A 23,931-nucleotide genomic window follows, 5' to 3' on the forward strand; every position below is an offset into this window, starting at 1 on the left:
AGCAGCAATGACACCTCAAACCTCTTATTTTCTTTTAGATCAAAAAGGACCGTAATTTTGCCTCATTTACTGTTCCCGTGCACTAGTTGTCAAAAGGGCAGCTTGTATCAATTTACCCTCTCGTTGCTACTAGAGACCATCCACACGTATTGGGGCAAGTCAGGAATTTCACACTTACCTATCCAGCCAGGCTACATGTACCCATCGGAGGGTTGTTTTTGTATTTTTTTTAAGTAATAAGGATAGGACACTGTTTACAACCTGTCAGTATCACTATTAACTGTCAGGGGAGCCTGTTTCTGCCTAGCACGGGTGGCTGCCTCTGCCAGCACTGAAAATATACTCAATTTCAACAGAATTTCTTCATACTGATGTGTGTGGTACAGGATCAAATTTTTAAAATGAGGTGAAAATATTTTAAGTGTTAAAATACAGTATAAAGACTCTGTTTATTAAAGGAAAATGATCTTCCCTACTTGTCCCTGAGAATACTCCTCTTGTCAAGGAAAGCATTATAGATAATTCAGATAAAGATAATCACTTTAGGCTATATTATAAGATTGTCTCTTATGATAATTACTTCCTGCATGCTTGTGTTGTGTTTTTATTTGCTAAATATAAAAATTATGCTTTTTTGGCTAACACCCCCCCCCCACCACCACCACCTATCATTTAGGGGAGACTTCTCAAAATGTATTCCTTTGTTCACTGAGTTCATCTTTCGGAGAAACAGAATTAATTCTTGTAACTAATATTTTAACCAAATAGATTGTTGGTAATAGAAGATTAAAGGCATATGTGTTTTTAGCATTCTCTAATTATATACAAGTTGCTAGGAAAGCAGAGTGTTTGAAATCTCTGGTTAGATCAACACTATTTTGCTCAAAGGTTTGTGGACTTTGAATACTGATGCTTTCCTGTTTCCCAGTACATTTGTTTTTAGGCTATTTTGATTCACTTTAAAGGAATTTTAATAACTTTCTGTTGACAGCATGGACAGCTGGTCTTGAGAATTAGTGAAAATTCACTTGCTGACTGAGGAAGGAAGTGACATCAATGAGTTTCTAAAGTCAGCCCAGGGGGAAAAGTGCGCTCCGCCAGAGTAGCCTTTCATGCCATTGTATTTGCAGTGATGCCTCGAGATGCAAATTGCATTATCAATCAAACTCGTGGTTTCTACCTCAGACAAATATAAAAATGAACAGAAAGTCTGGGAAAGACCTCTGTGGTCATTTCTGACACTGCTAAGGAAAAGGTGAAGAAGAATTTATGGTAGTTCTTTCCTCATTCACTCTTAGTTCTTTCTTTTGGTGATTTCAATACTTCAGTATCAAGGAAAAGGCAGTTGCAGAAGTCTCTGTATGATACACCAGTAATGATGACATGGGTTAAACAGGACAGAGATTGACGAGGCTGTTAAGGATAGAAGAGAGATCAAATTCAAGGTCACCAGCAAATTGAATACTGCGATCTCCATTTATTTGCTAGATGATCCTTGTCCTCATCACAGAAAAACTATGTGAATTTCACATAGTCAGCAGTTGTGCTCAGAAGAGGCCAAGGTCTGTAATAACAGGGATGCTGCAAATGAGGGTGGAAATACATTGGCAACATTATATGTGGAAGCCTGAAAAGTCCCAGTGTCTACTGTACTTTTGTTTTAAGGAGAAAAGCTACAAAAAGTACTGAAAAAACGTGAACACACGTAACAACATCATCTTTCTTAGCCTGAATAGAATAGTCTCTTATTTCCCTCTTCCTCACTGCTAATAGACCATTATTAAGTTAAAAAAAGAAATTCTTTCCAAAACAACAACTATCAAATAAAAATGTCCCTCCAGAATTCAGCTTAAAAAGAAAAAGGAGTTTAAAAAGCATAAGAATGTTACGCTGTGAAAACACCTACAGTGCTGACATCAGTTTCCAGCTGATGGCTAACAGTAGGGCAGTAGAAGGCTTTGTCATTGAAAGCAACCAGAATTTTGTTTGTCGTGCTTTTTTTTCCATATCCCCAGAATTCCCTTACAGTGACTCATCACTAATCTTTGTTTTATTTATGGCACCCTTGATTTCCAGAAGGATGTTTCTGTTTAGATGCCTTGTGACCACTTGAGGTGACCATCAGCATTCACTAGAGGCATTCAAGAAGCACTACTTGACAGACTGCTCCAAATTCAAAGGACATGAGGCAATGGGACACTGATAAAACCAGAATTATCAGAACATGTCAGCCAGTCGCACAGGCAACACCCATGTCAGTCTCATGAAATGCAGGTAATTCTTGAGACTTGCCAGAAGTTTCATTACTGGTAGACCTACACATGCTAAATTCAAAATTTATGACAGTATTTCCAGAGCCACTGCAATGAGGTAGCAGCTTATGCAAGATGAATGGATGCATGAACATCAACTAACTGGGAAATTTACTTCCATCTGGAAATTTATACGGTAACTGCCCAGCATAGCTGGTGTAGTCCAAGAGACACATCTTCTGCAACTCAGACTGCACGTGAATGACTCATTCTTCTCCTATATTTCTCCTGAAACTTCCTTTTCCCACCTGACATCTGGCATACTGTTCCTAAGTGGGCTGCACTAATACTTTGAGTCAAAAGATGTATTTACCAGTAAAAACTATGATTCTTATTTCCTGAGGCTCTGCTCTCCTGCCACTCTAACTGAGGCTAAACTGGTGCAACTGGATTCCAATGATGTTTTTGCATTGGGACTGGAGAAACAGACCTCCCCCAATTAATTTTTAGTGATTTTCTTTTGTCTCTCCAGATGCAAAAAGTGTAAAACAATACCTTTATGTGGTTTTGGATGGTTGAGATAAATAGCCTTTTTGGGTTGACCTCAAGCTATATCACTTCAGAAAAACAAAATTACAGCAAACATTCTTTAAAAGATTTCTCTGTATTTTTATACACTAATTAGTGTACTAATTCCTGTTTCCAGGGCAAGTTGTGGGTTTCAATTTTTTTTTTTTTGCTTACTTGTTCTTATTATAAGGAGGATTACCTTACTGAGAGGAATAACGTATGTTCTCTAATGTAACTGACCATTGCAAGACACAAGAGCGTGCCATAATTGATGCTGTCACGAGGAACTGCAACACTGACTCCTCAGCCTTATGCACACAACGTAAACAGAGAACAACATGTAATTATGCACACTATGCCCTGCTTACCTCCATACAAAGGAATGTGATATTTGTGCAGGTTTACAGATTAATCTGCTGTAATTCCTTTTAATGTTAAACTACTTCCAGCTCAAATATAATTAAGATCACCAGGTACAAAAGATTCAGATTGGAAATATGAGTACACTCCAACAGAACAAATAACAGCTTGATGCTGTTTCTTATGTTCAAATAGTTGGATACATTAAGGATTTTGACAGCATGTTTGTTCCCTAAGTATGTAGCAAAAGAAAAAAAGGTTTCATTTCAAAAGGCAAAAGACTACTACTGCATTTAATTAGAGTGTAAAATCCCTTAAATACACAGATCTGCCAATTTATGTGACGTTGCTACAAGTCCTAGCAACAAAGGATTTCTTTTTTTTTCTCCCCAAAATCAAATCCTAATTTATACTTCAAGCAACCATCATCAACATCAATAAAATGAAGGCTTTGGAACATAAAGTTTGTTTACTTAAGTCTTCAGATAATCCTACTAATATTTGTGGCATGGCAGCAAGGCAGGGTATGAGCAGAAATTCTGGATCTGTCTCCCTGTTCCAAGTGCCTGAGGGTTTCCAAGCAGACTGAGAAAAGTGGGGAGAATCCCAGGGGACAAAGGGGACCCTCAGCCTTGCTCTGAAGCAGCTATATGCATAGTCTGAAATAGCCATGTTCACTTAACTGCTAGTGGGAACGGCACTGCTAGTTTTGAAGAGGGAATTCAATATTCTAATATCAGTTTAATTTTGTTTTTCCAGTTCGTGACAGAAACACTACCAGCTTTGGATTTTATTTTACTTTTGTAGACCTAAATAAACACATATGCGACCTATTTGGTTATGATCCACCCTGCTTTCATTACTGGTTTCCTAAACTACCAGAGCAGATTCTGAGAAGTGAAAGGAAACCGAAGCACTTTTTCATGACAAACTTCTGCAGCATTTTCCCTGGCACCAGAGCCTGAGGAAGAAACACTCGGATTTGTTTTTCAGACTTATAACTGAGAAGGTGTGACACTAACAGATTATCTTCCGTGAAAGCCTGCAATTTGGCAAACAAAGATTAAAATATTTAGGGCAGAACCACAGATTTCCTATAAATTACCCGCACAGTGTTGGAGATCTGCAAGCAACACAGCTCCTGCAGATGTGCATAGCATTTTCCTCCTCCTTCTCACAAGCAATTCAGAAAACCAAAACTGCTCATTTACAGCATTGCCTTCAAAACCGAGTTTAGCTCACTTTTTGCACCTCTGTGATAATAATGCAACTGAATATGATTACAGTGGCCTAAAATGTATTAATCACATCTTCACGGCATTGCATAATCCTTCTCAGTTGTCACAACGCCAACTCATAAGTTGCCCTGGCAGTAGGAAACATAAAAAGAAACCCAAGTTGATACTGATTGAAGCAAATGAAGGAAAGTTGGCCATCTCAAAACACTGAAACTCTCACAGCATTCCAAGGTTTCCCTAGCTAATTTTTCGTGATTACTTTTGATATGAAAACAGACCTTTAATTGTCAGTCTCTAATAAGGATGCAGAACTGTTCCCTAGGAGGTTCAAAGGACCCTGGGAAACTAAACATTTACGAAAGCCCAAGTAGCCAAATGCCTTGTGTTGATTAACATACACCATTCAGTTTCCACCTAACAAAGTCATAACAAGAAGAAACCCCAAAGGAAAAAAGAAAGTTGGACTGACAAAGAAACATTAGTCTTAATAGGACTGAGGGCCCTCATTCATTAATTCTGTTGTGTGTAAAAAGGAGGGGGAGGGTATAACTCAAATCCGTTCCTGGACCAAATTCTGCATTGACTAACATTGTGTAACTGTACTTTGGGCAAGGAGATGTTATAATATAAGTTAATTAAAAATCTGAAGTTTTACCTTCCCTCTGCCTCATCAGCATTGATAAATATTTTCATATGACACAGAATTGCCTGGGTGCCCGCTAACAGAATTAGTAGGCAGATTTGTTTGCCAGTTTTCTTCTAGAAGGTTGTGCTTTATATATTTGGGGAAAGGCGAAGCAAAAATTTGTCACCTTTTCCTTTAAGGATGGAAGATTAGAATGGAAATGTGCCAGACAGCGTATTTGGTTTTAATATCAACACCAATATTGATATCATGGTTTGGATGGTTTCCAGCTGAACGTCGTGTGTATTTTCAATGCCTATTTGGCATTCATCCTGTATCCAACAACAAGAATAGTTTGTTTCAATTCTGTTTTACAGCTCGCTATGCAACTGCTTCGAAATGCTTTTTGCTTTTATCCAGGTACCTCAGAACTTTAAGGAACTGAATGAAGCAAATCGTGGATTCCTACTCATCTCCAATTAGTCAGGCAAAGATCAGTTAGTTATGGTTTAGCAGATACATTTCCTCAAATTCTGTCAAATTCTGTCACAATCAAATCCTCAGGTAGGAACTGCCTCAGTTCCTGCCACTGCTTTTTTATTTCAAATCACATGGACCTCCAACCTCCACTACCACATTGCCATTTATGTATGGTGCTTTATATTATCATCAACTAGAGGACAGGTCACATAATCTGTTAAAATGCCTTTTTGACTATGCTCCAGTGTTGAGCTCAATTGCTTATGCAGTTATCTTCCACAAAATAGGTTTCGGGGCTTTGACACAAAAGAAGATGTTTCTACCCACCAGCTGATCCATTGACGTTTCATATATCAAGGTTCTTAGTCTGTGTTAAATGAGGGATGGTTGACCCCAATTCTTTTTTGCCGAAAGAAAACTATCTGGCATTTACTCCAAGAATAGCGTGGTAAGAGCTGTCATGATGGAAAAGACCATGGAGAACAACTAGATCTTGAATCTACATACTCAGACCCCACACAGAAAGCCATAGACATAGAGCTATCTCTTTAATATACCCTGTTATGGTCTTAGACAGCTGAACATTTGCATTGCACTCGCAGTAGAGCTGAAGCATTGCAGTAGTTTGGCTTTGGTTTTGGTTCCTGCTTGGTTTCTGTCCGTATTAAGAACATATGGTTGCCCCCACCCAGACGAGGAATGTGACTGCAGTTGAAATTTGCAGTCAGATTAACCATGTTAAGGCAAAGCCACATGGAGTAATGACCATGCAATCTGGCAGATCCTAAAGAAGTTCAGCTGTTGGCTTTTCACTTATAGTGAAGATGAGTTGATACCCAGCTCTGAAGCACAGTATTCCCCGTACAAACTTAATTAGAATACCCTGGAAATGATATATGAAGATGAAGGTGCCAGTACCAATGGGAAGCAGCACACAAGCTCCTACTGGGTTATGCCCACAGAACCTTATTTTGACTCACCTGCTAGGACAACTGCACCACAAACAGCTGAGCTATAAAGCTTCTCTGGTGTGAATCAGAAGCAGTGGTGTGCAAGACGAGCACGCAGCAAGCCCAAACAGGGGTGGAAAAATCCAGCTTCTTGGCACTAATTACAAAGTAGATTCCCACAGCAAAGTCTCCATGGGAAGCCTTAGTCTACAGTTTCTGTATTTCAGAAATAAAAAGGAGATGAATTGTCTATACAACATAAGGCCAGGAAGTGACCAGTGGCGATGAGAGAAAATATTCTTTCAATTTACTACTCATTCTGAGCTATGCCTACATGAATAAACTGTACTTGTTTTAATCTGCCATGTTTCTTTGTTTAGGGTCTAAATTTGCCACTCTAAGGCACGCTCTTAGGACACTAGCCTCAAATAACTTCTCTGAAATTACTCGATTTGGAAATGAAATATTCCCCAATGAGAACGTGACACTTCCTCACAGAAAGGCACCACTCACGTTTACAAGGAAGATTACACGCACGAGACTCTGCAATTAATCCACTAGTAAAGAACAGAGGGGAAGAGGAAAAGGTGAAATAGGAGCCTTTTGAAACAGAACCTTAAAACCTGAAAAATGAGAAAAAAAATCTCTAAACAGGATAATTTTATAGTGAAAGAAAACTAGGAGGACAAAGGCAAAGAGAAACAAAGCTAGAATATAACCTTTCCTAATGCATGACTCTGAATTAAGATTGGTCAGATACCTACCAAAAAACCTACAGCAATCAGTTGCTGGAGGGAGTACAAATTTACCTACATTTTGTATAACTAGAGTATGACCTTTTGCAACCAACTCTTGTGCTTGAATTCAGCTGTAGTTATTGGAAGTCATTTGTAAAAGGTCATCCATGACTGAGAATATAATATGAATCCAAGATGCACAAGGGTTCAGGTTTGTGCTACTCAAAAAAAATTGGGGAAAGAGAAGCGAGGTGGAAAGCTCAACCACAGCTACAGATTTGGTTCTCAAATGGATTTGGATGGTTTGACAAGAGCATTTAATCTAAGTAGTCAATTTGTGATATGTGAATGTGAATAATTCAACAATACACAGTTTTGATGTTTGTCATGGATGAGTATGTTACTGAAACGTTACCAAAGGAGGTTATATTACCAAATAAGACTCTTTTATTTGCTTACTGTAATTTGAGTCAATTTTTTTGATGTCTCGAGCACTGTAAAACCTTTCCTTCTCACTGTTTCTCCACTCTAAGAAAATATTATGGATGCTCAGTTTTTATTGTTATAAAGAAATAAAGCTCTCAGGCAAAGAAGGGAGTTTATAGCAATATTAAACAAGTATACTTGTCTTTCTGCATACACAACTTTAGTACAGTTTGGTTTTGTTTTTTTTAAAACAGTACAAAATGATATTTTAAGGATCTCCTTGAAAGAAGAGCCTATAATGATGTGCAAGCAATGCTCAACAAGAAAAGTTCAACAGATGTGTAAAAGCATTTTAGTCATGTTCTCTGAATGTGTTCTTTGAGCATCAAAGAATTCAAACTGTACCCTCCATACTGACAAGGTAGTTGACTAGGGCAAAAAAAAAGGATTCAATAATTTGTAGGTAGAAGTAAACCAAAATTCATCTAAGAGAGAACTGACAGTAGTTATTTCATCAAGACCTTATGAGCTCAGCTCCCACAAAATCCAAAATCAGCTCTGCAGGCCAGTCTACAAAGGATTCACCACCACTATATCAGAGCACGTTTAAGCTTTTTTTGAAAAAAAAAAAAAAATTCTTGTATGCTTAATGTCTTTAAAGCCAGACCTGCAGCTCAAGCTTGTAATCTGCCCTTCCCCTAACTTTGGATAGCTGAGTAGCAACGGAGTATATATTGCACATACTGTGGCTAATTGCAATCGCCTCCTTTCCCACAGGTGAAACACCCTGATGCTCTAAGCCTCATGAACAGCACCGTGCTCTGCTTTGGCAAGAGCCTTCTGCTTACTTTAGAAATGCCCGTTGTGCCTCCCTCCGCGTGCCATCCTTGCTACACCAACTTGGATATTGGCAACGCTCAAAAGTGGCAGGGGTGATGAAGCAAGTTCAGCTGGAGAAATCATTATGAGAACTGAACTCACATATGTCACTGAAAACATGGTTAAATGTTTCCTTTTAATTAAACAGACACTGAAAATAACAGCAGTAAGGTGGTATCCAGCACCCAGAAACAGCAAAGTACCCCAACGCCAAACGCATAAACGATGCACTGTATCAATTTGATCACTCGGGCAGAGCCTAAGTAGACATTCTCAGGTAATGCACACCTTTTTCATGCATAAAGTGTAAACTGTCAAATGGGCTTTAAAGCCACACCTGCAGGTTTTGTACACACAAGCATTTTCTGCCCACAAAATATACTGCTGCTGCTTGCAAAGGACCATATGTATGTACCAAAAGCTGGTACCTGGGTACAATTTGCATCCATAAAATGTGCAGGTGCAGTTTTATGGAGACCTACGAGAAGAACACGACCATATAGCACACAACCACTATTTACATAGCAGCCTTCGGGCAACAAGCTGAGCGATCTTCCCGTAGGATGTGACATGCCAGGCACAGCAAGGGGAGGGAGCAGTTTACAGCTGGAATTGCAGCCATGTTCATGACTGGCAGACTGATTTAAGAGACAAGTCTACCCAGCCCTGGTTTGCAAACCATGGGTGTGTACTAATACTGGTAGCGATGATGATACCCCCAACTGAGGATAAAATTAATGTGTCTTCTGCAAGGGTGAAAACGCCATTCTGAGAGAGTCCTTAGCACCAAGTGATTCAAAATATTTTTTTATGACTCAAATAACCCACCCTGTTTATTCTTCCCCAGCAAACAGTATTCTTTCTCAGGCATTAAAAAAAAATGCTGCATGCCTGACATGAATCAGCATGTGAATTACTGACCAAGTTAGGTTCAGCAAGTACTAAGTGACATATTCATAATATGCTGCCTTTATTCACATGTAAATTACTAATTTCTACTGAATTAAGCACTCAGGATGAGACATTTCTCTTTTCTTCTGACAGGGGAACACAGTCCATATTGTATCTGATTATCAACAAAACTTGTTATTGGCTTTGTGCTAACTGCAGGGGAAAGGTCTTCACATCCACAGATGAAGGGGAAAAAGCATATTTCTATTTAGCTTATTATTAGCATTTATTTATAATGGACACATTTCTTTATATGAAATCTAATTAAAGAATGTGAAAAGAAACACAAAGTAAAGGTGGAAAAATTCTCTTCAGATTAGAAAACATTTTGAACTAAAGCCACGCTAATTGCTATTACTTAAATAATTAGTGAAGAGTAAAAAACACAATTTGACAGGACTGAATTTCCTGCCTTCTGAGGGATCTAAAAAAGAAAATGTGATAATTGAGCATCCACCCCCCCAACTTTTGAGTATCACTAACATATTGACTTATTGCTATAATTAAAGTGGTTTCTGTAATTTAGATTGTTTACAATATTAAGTCTAGATCCAATTATTGCAAGTATATGAGAAGCAAATCTTCAGAAAAATTAATTTTACATCTTGATGTTACTGACAGGCAGTGCAAGGAGTGGCCAGCATTTTTAAATGGATGGTTAATTAGATGTATAGGCAGAGGCTCTGGAATAGCAGAGCTGCAAACAGCTTGGAGTTTCAGATTTCTTCTGTTCACACAAACGTATCAGTAGTGTCCTTACTTTCAACAATACTTTTTGTCCCCTTGGATTACAGGTAACTAGCTCCGAGGACCACAGAAATAAATGGAACCACCACTGGTTGCTACTGTATAGCATGAAATAAATTAAACATACTAACAAAGCCACTGGAATAATGGAAGCTAGGCTTATAGGTCACAGGAGAAAGCCACACAGACAGAACTCATAAAGAAATCCCTCATTTTTAATGCTTATTTCTGAGAAGAGGATAGACCGATTCTATTAATGCAATGCGGACTCCTGTTTCTTCGCTGGAAAACAAATGCCATCACGCAACCACCTACTCATAACCAACACCCAAATTATCTTAACTAAAAATACCACTTCAGGCAAGCTACAGACACACAACTTTTCTTAGGGTTTGGTTTTATGATTGGCTTAAGCTGTAAAAATGGACAGTCTTGCAAGTCCACACATAGTGACGTGCTCTTCCTCCTCCTCCTCCTCCCTTGTGCCAGCACGAGCGCAGCTGCATCGTGGGGTCAAGACACATCACAGTCCTGATTCAGCTAAAAATTCTCATCTTGCTTAATAGGCTGACTTTCAGCCATATCAGCTTAGCCACATCAGCTGTGCAGGTGGAGACACGTGGCCGGGAACAACAATGGAGACAAGGAGAAGTCCCCTTCTGCAGAAGCTCATGTGTAGGTCAGCATAAACCTGCTGTAAATCCACATCCTCAGAGCCCTCATCTGCCCAGCTGCTACTGCACCATCAGCACCAGAACATCAAGATTTGTCACAAATAACTGAATAGTTCAGATGAGCAACAATAACAAGACTCTTGACTGCCTGCTTTTTTCTTTCAGGGCTTGCATTTTATGGGATCCTTTTTTTCTTCTTCTTCTTTTTTTTTTTTTTTTTTTTAAATACTCAGATACATTGTCCATTTGGCTTTCCAAAAATTGTTTGATAACATCTCTCTCACAAGATTTCTTAAGGAAACTTAAGAGGCACAGAATTAGAGGGAACATCTTTGCATGGATTTAGAAAAGCAAATGTTTAAAAGACAGGAAACAGAGCATAGGAATAGGAAAGAGAAGATTAAATTCTCACCATGGAAGAAAGTCACCAGTGGAGTCCTGCTCACTCATGTTGAGGACCCATGCTGTTCAACATGCTCTAAAATCACTCAAAAGGTACCACAAACAGAAATGACAACACTTGCTGATATTATTAATTTATTTTGGAGTAGAAATGATGGAGGTTAAAGAACATTTTACAAGAGTAAGTTGGTAATAAAATGACATGTGACGTGCAATTTATGCAAAGTGACGCTAGGAAACTTTTAGGGGAAAACTTTTATTTAAACTCAAAAGCAGTGGACTGCTCACTGCTACTCAGGAATGAGATCTTGGGGTGGTAAAACTTTTGCGTAAACATCACCTCTGTGCTCACAAGTTAGAGAAAACAAATTGAGGGCTAGAGGAAAAAAAAACCAAAAAAGAAAACATGGTCTTTCTGTATATATACACACTTGCATATTAAATATTACATGCAATTCTGATCCTTCCACTCTTGTGCAGAACTGGAGAAGAACAAAGGAGGGTAAGGTGGTGGACTGAAAGTATAGACTGGCTTACAAGGAGCAACAGCTACAAAACCCGGCAAACAATGATCCAGAGGAGATATGATAGAGATCTGTAAAATCGTAAGTGACATGGAAGGGGTGAATCAGAACTGGCTGTTCGCTGCCTCTTCTAACACAAGGCCAGGGGCATCAGATGAAGCAGGCAGATGGCAGGTTCAAAACAAACATGAGGAAGCAGCTCTCCACGCAACTGGGAAAGGAAACTCGGGAACTCTTCGCCAGGGGATGTTACGGCTGCTAAAACTTTACATGGATTCAGGGGACAACTGAACAAGCTGAGAGATGGGAAATCCTTTGGGGGTTGAAAAGCAAACAGAAACTACCTCTGGCGCAGGAAGTCCCTGAAACACAAACTGCTGGAGTTTGGGAAAGTCACATGAGGAGGTTTCACTTTGCTGCTAGGATATTGAGCAAGAGGGAGCTCTGGCCTGATCCAGTATTGCTGCTGCTATGTGCAACACAAGACACTAAAAAAACCCAGGCCCCAGTTTAAAATACTTCAGAAGCTGGACACCTTCAATAGGTAGGTCCACCACAGCTTGCCGACACGGCTTGCTGGTGGCAGGCAGGCAAGAAAAGAGTAGAGCTGTGTTCCTTAGTTTGCACTGCTCTGAACAGCGAGGGTACATCAGACAACTTGTGAAACCATTCTCAGTTCTTGACCACTGGGCACATAAAGTGTTTGTTACGCTTTTTCTCCCCACCCCTCAGATCCTCTGCACACATAAAAGTTGTCTTCTAGTAATGATAAGGACCCTAAACCCTGGCAGTGCTGGGCAGTGATGCAGCCTGTTTTCACCTAAGCTCTACCAGGTGTCACAAAGAAAAGATTTCCCCTTTGCCTGTCGGGTTTTCAGGGACCACGCTGCACTAGAGGGAGGTCTCAGACCAATGCTCTTTTTTGATCCCACAGTTTTGTTGTTAGAGCACATGTGGGAGACCTTAAACACGGGAGGTCACCTTTCGCCCCTTTGCCGAAGGGAGATAGTGATGTCCTACTCTGGCAGGATGCCCTACCTACCTACCGTGGTGTCCTAACATAGGATGCTTTTGACCTCTCCCGTTGAGCTGATACACATGCCTCCAACCACAGGAGACTGACCAGTGCTTAGATAAATTACCAAGGAGAAGAAAGAGCAGACCTCCTGAATATTAAAAGTATTAGGCTCTGTGTGCAATGAAAAATAAACACAATGACCTCTGTGACTTCCAAAGTTACCTAGAAAGAGTACTGAGCGCAGGGGATTGACCTGCAGTATCCTAAGCCACAGGCTAACACAAAACCATTCTTCCACGCCACAGGGTGGAAATGTCAAGTGTTCAGGCAGTTTTACAGAAATTTTTTACCACCTGTCAATTTGCTGGTTTTCTGGTTTTGCTCCTTTGGGACTGCACAAAAATCACTAGAGAAAAACAACCAAACCTTTCTGAGAACCGAGCTGTGTTGGATTTTGGTTCATAAAGCAGATATTAGCTTAAAGAACACAAATAGCCCAGCAACCATTAAAATGAACTCTTAAGCACTATTTCTAATTATACTGCATTGATTAAATACAATTATATTGTAATTAAGCTTTGTTCATATTGTAGTCATCCTATGAATTTTCTCCTTCTAGAGAAGGAAATGAATCTCTTCTAGAGATTCATTTTCATGGCAAATAATGTTTCTCTCTTCGTTTATTTTAAAAGTGAAAAACAAAATCTGCACAGAACACTGAACATCTCAGTAGTGTTAGGCAAAATCTGCTCTCAGCTTTAAAGTTCACCTGCATGGAGAACCCTCGAGCCAATGCCTGTAGCATTTCATTGCTGATTCTTAAGTCCTCCCAGAAGGCCCACTTTTAGCAGTCTAAGATGCTACAACTCCGACTGCTGAGTTGTGTTACTGGATTGTGTGAGCGCTCCTCGATGTAAAATCAGGTTGCCTACAACCATGGCTGAAGACCAGCCAAGTGATTTGCCCAGCACCGGTACAATGGAGAAGATAACCTGAATGTTAGCACCTACTGCCCTCTACTTGCTTCACTTAAAACATGTAAGCAGCAAAAATACAGAGAAAACTTCATTTTCCAATGTTTAAAATTATCAGTCTTATAATTAAGCTAGTCAAACCCCCTCTGATTGTAACTGATTTCTAATCTATTGCTCTTCAATTACAAGAGTAAGAAGTATTACTCCCCTCTAGGTTGCAAGCTACAGGAGGGAATGTCATTATCAAATGTGCAGATATTTATTTCTTGCATAATTTTATCCTGTTTTCATAAAACCCAATTTTAAATTTCCCTTAACAACATCCAGTGGGACTGTGAATTCAGATGTCCACCTTATCTTTCCAGGAAACGTGGTGGGAGCCACACTGCAGTGAAGTTCATGAGAGAGAGAGCAGAAAGAATTTCACCCTGTAAATCTTTGTCCTGCAATACGATCGGTGCACTGAAACACTTATACAGGCCATCTGAGCACCTGGCACATGCTACAGAAGGGCAGACCCTGATGCCTGCACACATAAGACAGTACTATAAAGGACAAAGTTCCTATAAGCCGTAGCAGAGAGTCAGCACCATGAATGGGGACTCAGAAATAAGTGTCTGAATAGTCTTGACCTTCCATCCAGCCTAAGCCTACCATACTGCACAGTTACCATGTCTGACTTGCATTTTAAATTCTAAATTTGCCCAAGAGAATTGTTTGAAATTCCTTAGCTATAGAGAATCATCAGGAAACACCAACTCTTTTTTTGTTAGAGGGTACACACATGCCCTAACCTCTTTACTTTAATGCTGCTTGCCTCTGAGCTACAGAATAGAAAGTATTGCCGCGTCCATGTGGAGGGACAGAAGCCACACAGGAAGGCACTTGGAGAGCCAGACTTGACCTGAAGACCGTACGTGCAAAGGCAATGCTGTAGCTGTGACCATGCATTTCCATTAATCGTGAGTGATGGTTCTAAACGAGAAAAGATACAGGAAATCATGGCAATCTGTTACAATTTTCTTATCCCACCTGTGGGTCTTCCAAAATGCACCACAGCAACATCCCTCCATGTAAGGCAGAAGATACAGGGAAATCCCACTTAGATACGTAGCTACTTGAACGTGTGTTTTCAAAACTGTTTAAATTTCAAAGCTTCAATACGCTTCCAACAAAGACTTGATTTCCGGAAGTTTAAAAAAACCCAAACATATGCTTCCAGCATGTTAGGTCCTTGTCACTGCTGCTTCTTCCCAAGCTCTGTCACCAGTGGTCTGGCAGTTACCATCCCTTCCCATTCCCAGACTCCTTCAGATTCACATCTGGCATATCCACCCCTGGCTCCACCCTCTCACTACAGCTGATTAATTTGATAACTAACCCATCAGATTGCCCATAGCAGCTAAAAAACCCCCAAGCAACACCAGACCAAGGCCTTGTATGGCAAGCTTTGGTCAGAGGCTGAGGACAACGCTGACAGACACGCTATGACCGCATGCCATGCTTGCTGAAAGTATGTGTAAACTAATACTCGCATTCTGCGTGCCTCAGCATTAAGCTGGCCCGGCAGACGTGATCCCCAAGTGCCTTCTTTACTCTCTGTGATTGGCAGTAGCAGCCAGAAAAAAAAAAAATAAATACAGCAAACCCCACCTGCCTGGGACCCCCCTTGGCTCATTCTTCAGCCCACTGCGATTGATTGTTTATTCATCAGAGGGGTACAGCGAAAAGAGGTCCCATGGCAAATTCTCACGGCCGTGAAGCCAGCAGGTGGAATGCATCCTTTCCCAACACAAAAACATCTTTACAGGGGTACCAGGAGCTGCCAATATGCCCCTGTGCGACCAGGCTGCCTGTGAACCTGAAGCATCCCATCAGAGTATCACTGGGGTACAGTGGGGTCTGGCCAAACAAAGCACCGGGGCATAACGAATCTAGATGGCAGGCAACGAACTGTCAAGTATTTTAAATCCTTTTATAAAAGTGCACTCCACTTGGTATCTTAGGTGCTTCACGATCAGTGTGTAGAAGTGAGGGCCCTGTTTTTGTTTGTTTTTAACAACAGGAGCTTTTGCGTTTGTGAAATGACAGCAGAGAGATTTTGATACTCAAGAAATGTATCTGTGTTTGTGATTATTCCCCCCCCCGCTGCTAAATATGATAATTTGTTCCACTTCAGGTTTTATTAATTAAATTAATACTAACTGAGCGGCCTTTTGGTATATTTTTAGCCTGAGTGGTTTTTGTGCTAAATCCTGTACGCTGTAGCCTTTCCTTAGCATTCCCCCTTTATCCCCTGTCCCAGGGGAAATGTTTTACTGCAGATCACTGCCCTGAAACTCTTCTGTGCTTGCAGATATTTATGGCTATACATGCATACACTTGAATCAATAATTAAAAAAAATATATATCAACAGATATTTTTAGAAGGTAATTTTAAAGAAGCTTTTACAAAAAAAACCCGACCCAAACACGGCTAATTTTGTGTGACTAAGTGCCCCCTAGTGACAAAGTCCAACTCCAAACAACTTTTGCAGCCACTTCCAAGCCTTACACAGTTTCGGTTCTCAGTACCTCAAACATACCTCCTGTTTGTTTGGTTTTGTTTAAAGAAAATGAAGCAAAAGAGCCAACCAAACTAAAAAAAAAATAATAAAAAATAAATTAAAAAATCACTAAAATCAGCCTCATTTATTGAAACATAACTCCAAATGCTTCAGCCTTTTCCTGCATAGGTAGCATCAAAGTCAATGTGAATATTCCTGTAACTGCTGCATAGTCAGCTTCGTGGTGGGTTGCTTAAGTTACACAACATCCAGTGAACTGATATGCTTGTGTTGCTTCTGAGAACTGTCTGCAAGTGAGTGGTGATGCTGCAAAAGCAGAAGAGAGAATTAACTCGGGGCCAGCCCTGCAACCATTGCCTCTTCCTACAAATCCCTCGCCCCAAACTGAAGCCCACCTCAAATAAGTCATTCCTCCCCCAGAGCAGCCCACCCACGTGCTGGAGCAAACACATCTAAAAGGCATGGAGCTTCATCTGCTCAGTTGTCTTCTCCAAAGATGTAAGTGGAAAACACCTACTTAGAGAAGCTTGGCTTACAAACGAGCTCTTAGGAAAAAAAACAACCACACCACCTCCAAAAGGAATAATCCTCTTTTTTTTTTCTTTTGTCCCCCAAACATTTTTAATTTGGGAAATTAGAGAAAACCCAGAAAAGACACTGTCATCTTTACTTTGTACTGCTATTCATTAAGGTGAAAGCTGAAGATTCACAAACTATTCTTAGAAGAAAATTCTCTATGTGTTTGTGTGTATATATATATCACACACCACCCACACACACTCTCCTGATCCATGATCAGATCTGTGGATGCCACTTCAAAAATATTTATTGCTCTTCTGTAAATAGTTCTTCCATTTTTTTCAAATATTGTCTTTGGCTTTTTAATGTGGAGAATCTCACACTGACAATTACACTTCAGTTTGTAAAACTGCTCTAGGTCATTTTTTAAAAGACCAACAATGACTAATTTAAGTAATACTGTTGTCTGCTATGCATTTTTTCAAGAGAGAACGTCACTTCAGTGAAAACATATTTTTTGTCTCCACACTTAATGAGCATGAATTATATTTTCCAGTTTTTCTAACGAAGTAATAACCCTAACACATTAATTTTGTTTGCTGCACTCACTGCTTTGCACTATTATAATCAATGATGATAGCTAGAAAAGCAGTTTTCCTGTGTGCTCACAAGTTACTGTAAAACTGGGGTTTTAGTCAAAAGTACTCCTATATTCCTCTGGAACATTACATTGAAGGCTTAAAATACAGCTTTTCAGTTCCTTACAGAAGGATAAGTCCTTACAGAAGATAAAGAGCAGCTCATAAAACAAAAAAGACACGGCAAAAGAGACGAATCGTTCAAATGCAGACAACATAAAAATGTGCTGAAGTAAGTTCAAATCTCCTAAGGAAATTTTGCTTCCTCAAAAGCAACAAACACCAATACTAAGATGCTCTAAATTGCAATTTGACCTTTCAAATTACTGTCAAAAAAAAGGTACAGTTTTATTGTTAGTGTCTGTTCTCAAGTTTTAGCAGAGTACTTACATTGTGTCCATATTCACCATTGGCTAATATTGGCTAGAATTGACATCTAATACCAAGAACCCTAAATGCAGACTAACTGTCTACCCAGGGGAAGGAATAAACCGCCCTTTACTATTTTCTCAATCATGACAGAAAAATCCAATGCCTTCTTAAGGCTAATAAATGTAGACAAGAAACATGCTACTTTTACACTTTCATGAGACATAAAGCTCTGCAGTTCAGTGTCTGTGGAAATTTCTTCTGAACATATTAAAATGATCTTAGGGCTCTACAGAAACCCTGCTCATAAAACAAAAAGGCTAGGATAGTTAAAATTAATATATCGTAAATAAAACATGCATTTCAGTATATATTAAGTGACAGGTCTCAGAAACTCCACTGCCACGCACACGTTCACAGAGCAGCAAGAACACACGCAATTCATTAAATTCATTCAAGTGTGCTAGTTCTTCCTGGCATTATTCATAATTGAAACATTTCAATTTTAGTTAACAGAAGAAAAACCTAATTTAAAAGTAAAACAAGGAAATTAGTTCTGTGTTTCTGGATTACAATCCCATAGTGCCTTCAACTACCCACATTTAGCCTCAGGGGGTTTAATTAAAAAAAGTTGTTTTTTTTTTTTCAAAAGAGGCAACGTAGCCCACTCAAACAGAAATCTTTGCAGACACAGTTCTCTTTAAGTATTTCTTCCAGCATGCCGTACAAAGGCTGGCAGAAAAACAATTAAAAAAGTCTCAACTTATATTTTAACCATATACCTTGAAAATGTAGTTCCTGCTCTTAAATAGGCGTAAGACGGACAGACAGAAGCAAATGGGCTTCAGGTCAGATTCTCACAGAGGAAAATCCACTGTTTGTAGCAAAATGCGGAGTAAAAGCAGTGCATCCTGCAGGATCTGTCACTGGGGTGACAGATGACAGGATGAGGGTGACAGTCTCTTCCCCCTTTTTCACCTGCTTTAACCACAAAAGCTCCCTGCCGAGCACCTCCACAGCCCCTGCGTGGTCAGGACACCTCATCTGGACTGCCTATACGAAAGGAGGCAAAGCACCCCGAATGAAATGGGTTGGTTTATTACAGTGAAAATTAATGGCTGAGATTCAGATTCTACATCTCAGCCTCCACGGCCACACGTCAGAGGTGCGCACGCCACGAGCTCTGACCTGGGTCCACCTTTACTCTACATTTCATTTGATTTGATTTTGCTCACGGAGATGAGCGCGGACAAAGCGCATTTCCCTATTCTCGGTGCGGTTTAGCGGCTCGCTGGGGCTCCACGCGGCTGTCCTCAGACACGGACCCACAGCCAGCGAGACTAGACTCTACAATGCCCATAAGTCTCGTCTCACCATATGTTATACCACTGCCCAGGGCAGCAGCACTTTGTGGGCAGAGCTGCCTGCGCCTTTCCTAAAGCCCTGCTACATTTCAGTGCCATTCCCAGAAATACCACCAACTTCCCTCCATGCTGGGTCCTCCAAAGAACAAGAACAAGAATAAAATTTTTTTTTTTTTTTTAAGTTATTCTGAAATCTCATTAGAGTATTACCTAAGTGGAACTGGGAGAACCCTGGGGGAAGGGACCAAAAAATTTCTGCTTTATTTCTGGATTCTTCCCTTGCAATCTGCTTTTGGTTACCTGCTGGAGACCAGGTAACTGTACTCAGCAGATTTTCTGCCTGGCCCCACGCAGCCCGTTATTGTCGGGCAAACAAGCAACCAAATTATGTCCTGCTTATATAAAATCATATGAAAGCTATTCCAGTGCAACACCAGATGCAGGAGGAGACCGTTATTCTGGGCTGCAGCTGACAAATTCCTGAAATGTAGCTCTGTGTTGTTTCTGTTACTTTTTGTCAAGGTATAAAAAAAAAGGAAGAAAAACCCCAGCAAGTTCCTTGTGAAGATCCCGATTTCCTTAAAAACCTGGTCTAGCTTCTTTACCATCTCTTCTCTGTAAATTAGTATTTTCATGACTTGTACAGTGAGGCAAAAGAGCTGTACACACTTTTCTAGTTGCTTGATAAAGAATTGATTTTACCTGAAAGTGGGGTTGTAGTAACACTTCATTCTATCAGTCACATGGGGCCAGAAAAATCCCCACAGTTACCACGTTAAACAATTGCAGCTTCTAACTTTTGGAAAAATTATTATTATTATTATTATTACCCCTTAATACAACCATATCAGTAAATCTTTACCAAAATGTCCACAAGCGTTTTTGATTTTTCATTCGGGAGAACAAATCGTTCTGAAAAACAAACCAGCTAAAATATTTATCATGCCATTGTTTAAACAGCTCTCACCACAAATAAATATATGACGACAAGTCTGCACATGTCCAAGGTCCACGCCTGCGTAAATCAAAAAGGCAGGTGAAAGTCATTCTATTCATTTAATGGTCACACGATATAAGAAAGGAGACAAAAACCTATACCCTTAAATTTTGCTCTGTCTCCCCATAAAATCATCCTCATGAATTCAAACAGCAAGGAGTTTACCGCTGGAAAGCCAGGTACGCATCTAAGTGCCATGACTACAACACACCAGCAAGGGGAGTAGTAACACTTTGAGAAGTTCTGTCTTCAGCGATAGCAAGCTATACACAAATCTAATAGCATATAGAATATTGATGCCGGGCTGTACAGCCAGTGGAAGGGACATTTATTCTACTGAAAGACTGAGAAACTTAAAAAAACCACCACCCCCCCCAAAAAAAAAAACAAAAAAACAAAACAAAACCCAAACCAGAGTCTTGCAATGCTATTTGTTTCTGAAAAGCAGGTGGAAGCACACATGAACAGTCTCAGATCAGCTTCCTAAGAAAATAACCGCGTGGCACTGCTGGGGGTGGTGGTAGGAGGGCAGAGGCATTCTCAAGCCCGAATCGCTACCCCTGCTAAGGAAAGTAGGAGGTGAAATTTCCTAAAACAGGCTTTTGCTCCTGGATTTCTGAGTTAGCGGCAGATAGCTGGCACTTTCATAGAAGAGTACATTTTATAACTGCTGGTAGACGGATCTTTTAAATGCTCACGCCCATAGAACCGACACAGACCTGCCCATGCGGTGGTGCGAAAGGAAGAGCCGGACATCCCTGAGCTCCCACCACAACGGGAGAAGAAGAGGAAACACTGACACTGCCTCTTCACTGCATCATGCCCACTCTTCCCTTTCAGTCCTATGCTACTATAGCGTATAGATACCTCTGAGCAGTGGCATTGCCCAACGCAACTACTGCCCAGCCACTGAGAAGCAGAGGACCTCAGGTCCCCAGAAGGGAAATGCTGCATTAGAGAAGCAAAGCCAAGAAGAAAAGCTGCTGCCTGCACCTGGTTCATCGCTGCAGCCAAGGGTCCCACATCATAGCTTTTCTACACCCCTGCAAGATTTTTAGAAAGACACAAGAACCCCTCTCCCTCCAAAATGCTGCTACCTTGTAGCAAGCGCTACCCAAGTAGGTAACCAAGGCATTTAATCAACTTGTAAATACCCAAGTGTGAAGACATCCTAAGTACTAATCATGAAATTACTATGCATGACAAAACTCAGAATAGTGTTTTGCTGTAATTGTGCATAATTTAACTCAAAAAAGCAAGAGGAGTTATATTTGGATACAGAAGAAAGAGGTCAATTTGATGAGGGGGAAAAAATGCTGTCATTTTTACTAGTCTGATAGAGAAATTCTTCACCCAGTGTAAGAATTTTAGGATGTTGCTTCTCCAGTGTGATGCCAGGGGGACAAGGGGGCATCTAATAGAAGAACTGGTGTTCCAGAGCCACATTTTTAACAAAAGAAATCTACCTCTGTTAGCTTAAAGTACACTTATAAACTGCTGTTTCAGCCATTAGAGGCAGACAGAGACCTGTATGTTATAATCCCAGAGTACAGCTGTTACAATAAAGCAATATAAAGTTTTCCTTCCTTCTGATAAGAAGGAATGGAAATATTAAATAAAAAAACCCTCGATGGTCTCAGCAATTTCCTAATGTTTTCCTAACGTTTCTGAACAATGATCTCCGTAAATTTCCTAATTTTGAGTTTGTAAGTGGATGTTGATGGGGTCAACTCCACGTCTGGCTTGGACAGTTTCTTGTTTTTCTGTAAGGGAGAAGATGTGGGACACAGGGTGGCATTCATCCGTGAACTGCTGCAACTGAGTCAGGAGAGGCTACATGACCTACTCAAAGCCTTCCAGTGTGGGTTTTGGGCTACCCAGACACAGAGTCTCTTCTGGCTGAGGAGCTGTTCCGCTAAGCAAAGCTGTGTATGAATTGCTAAGACCAGATGGAGGGATGTGTGGACAGAGGAGTCCGAAGGTCTGCTCACCCCTGACAGATCAGGTTGTGTCCTCCTGAGCTCCGTTAACAGGGCACCAGCCACAACAAAGAGTCATGGGCCTCCTCCAGCAACACTCAAATGCAGACTTTGCCCTCCTTTTGCACCCTTGCCTTCATTAGCACCAACCCAAAACACAATTACATCTAATCCCTTTACCTGGCAGAAGGCCAGCAGAGAAAAAGGAGCTGGTGTCCAACCTCAGGACTCGCGAAACAGAGAAGGGAAGGAAAAACTCAGCACGAAGTGCTTTCCACCAAGAAGAGTTTGTCCCACTGCGTCCAAGCAGCTTAACCAATGTTCTTTGACACTATCCTGAGGATATCACTCCTTGGGGCATAATTTTGGGGCCAAAAGTTGAAAGAATATGAGAAAACTGATGTCCTAATATCAGGATTAAGTACCTTTTCCAAGTAACCAAGTTCAAAAAGAGTGCAGAGAGCACGGAAGCTATTGTAAGAATCTGTCTTGATGCTAATGCAAATGGTCCTGGTTTCTTCCAAATAAATGCTAGCACTCAACCTTTAACGCATACCTTTCCAAGAAAGTATACCTATTAAATCACCGTCAAAATTCCTTTAGATTTATTTTAAATAAGACAAGTAAATTGCGTTAGCATAAATGCATCTCCATCTTAAGAGGCAGACTCCTTGATAGGTAGCTTTCAGTACACATAGACTGCCAAAGTATGAGGATGGCTTTGAAGAGCAGTTTCCAAACTTGCCTAGATTGTAGCTGGGTTGGTAACTCTTCTAAAAGTAGCAAAATGAACGTATTTTTCCACTGAAGGTATACACCTTTTCAGCTTTTGGAAACTAAAAATACAATTAATTGAGTCTGAAGACCTCCAGAAAAATAACCCATTTTGGTTTATTTGGAAAAGCTAGTAACAGGCTATCTTTTCAAGAAACAAGTATGTGTAAATTCAAAGTTGTCTATGCAGGCATGATATAGACCACAGCCCTGCCTAAGATCTCACCTGCAGTCTGTAGACTTAGTTCGTAATCTAAAATAGATCCCATAACATCCACATATCTACAAAAGGTTTTCTTTTTCCCTGAAAGGATGGTGGCTTTAGACATTGTGCTATGTGATTTTACCTGCACATCAACAGCCCCATCGTAGACAATTCACTTCCTTTTGCAAATATCAATTTGGACCCCTTCAGTTGGCCTTGTGGGGCCAGCGCAGCACAGACAATCTCGGGCAATCCCACAGCCCCGGATGGGAAATGCCAGGCATGACTCCAGATCCAAATCTGCTAATCCTTCGTTTTGCCCATTTCTATCTTCCCAATTTTCAGCCTCTGTATCACAAACAGACTCATGGTGACCCAGTTTTCCCTGTGTTCTTCTTATTCTTCCTTATGTAAGTAAGCCTGAAAGCATAATTCAATTTGCCAAAAAAAACCAAAAAACCAATAAATACTCAAACTCATAAAAAGACAGGATGCTGGACAGAAATGCTCTGGGATGAAGCTACAATATGAAAATGAGCAGAGCCATGGCTGGCTTTTCGCCTTTCCATCATCATAAGAAGACAGACCCCTCTCCTTCTGAGCCTCCTAGCTCTGCAGTTTGCATATACGTACCTTATCTTCCTCCTTCCTCTTTAAGGTAGCAGAAAATTTTGTCTAACCTCCATCTCATCTGCTAGACAAAAATCCAGAT

At 40.4% G+C, this 23,931-nt stretch overlaps 1 protein-coding gene across 1 annotated transcript in view; it reads right to left on the reverse strand.

Annotated features, from left to right (window-relative positions):
* CHST9 (carbohydrate (N-acetylgalactosamine 4-0) sulfotransferase 9) overlaps nucleotides 1–23,931 on the reverse strand; it is an 84,566-nt gene that overhangs the window by 20,566 nt on the left and 40,069 nt on the right. The window lies entirely within an intron of this gene.

This window comes from Charadrius vociferus, unplaced genomic scaffold (genome assembly GCF_000708025.1).
Source record: "Charadrius vociferus isolate BGI_N301 unplaced genomic scaffold, ASM70802v2 scaffold45, whole genome shotgun sequence".
Lineage (NCBI taxonomy): Eukaryota > Metazoa > Chordata > Aves > Charadriiformes > Charadriidae > Charadrius > Charadrius vociferus.